The sequence below is a fragment of the Mus pahari genome, chromosome 10 (genome assembly GCF_900095145.1).
Source record: "Mus pahari chromosome 10, PAHARI_EIJ_v1.1, whole genome shotgun sequence".
Lineage (NCBI taxonomy): Eukaryota > Metazoa > Chordata > Mammalia > Rodentia > Muridae > Mus > Mus pahari.
In genome coordinates this window covers 112,983,845-112,984,317 of record NC_034599.1, presented here as the reverse complement: position 1 = coordinate 112,984,317, position 473 = coordinate 112,983,845, and positions in this window count along the sequence as shown.

Below are 473 nucleotides of genomic sequence, written 5' to 3'. Positions count from 1 at the left end.
TGTGGCAAGTGTTTACCTGCTTGCTTGTTAATGTGTATTCAACCACATAGTCCAGATGCAGGTCTGCCAGATGAACCCAAAGCATCCTGCATGCGTTTCATAGGCCACAGTGAGCCTTCCTTGAGTCTAGAACAGCTCTTCAGCCTTCCCCTGACAACAGGCTCTTAACTGGGACCACTGCAGTAGGAGAGAACTCATGCTTCTGTTGACGATGAGTGTATGGAGCCAATGAACCCCAAAGGATTAAAGCTTCCCCAGGAATCTCATGCCAGGGGAAGGGAAAGGCTGAGCCCTGACAAGAAGATAGACTTGAGCCGGGCGTGGTGGTGCACGCCTTTAATCCCAGCACTTGGGAGGCAGAGGCAGGTGAATTTCTGAGGCCAGCCTGGTCTACAGAGTGAGTTCCAGGACAGTCAGGGCTACACAGAGAAACCCTGTCTCGAAAAAGAAAGAAAGAAGAAGGAGGAGGAGGA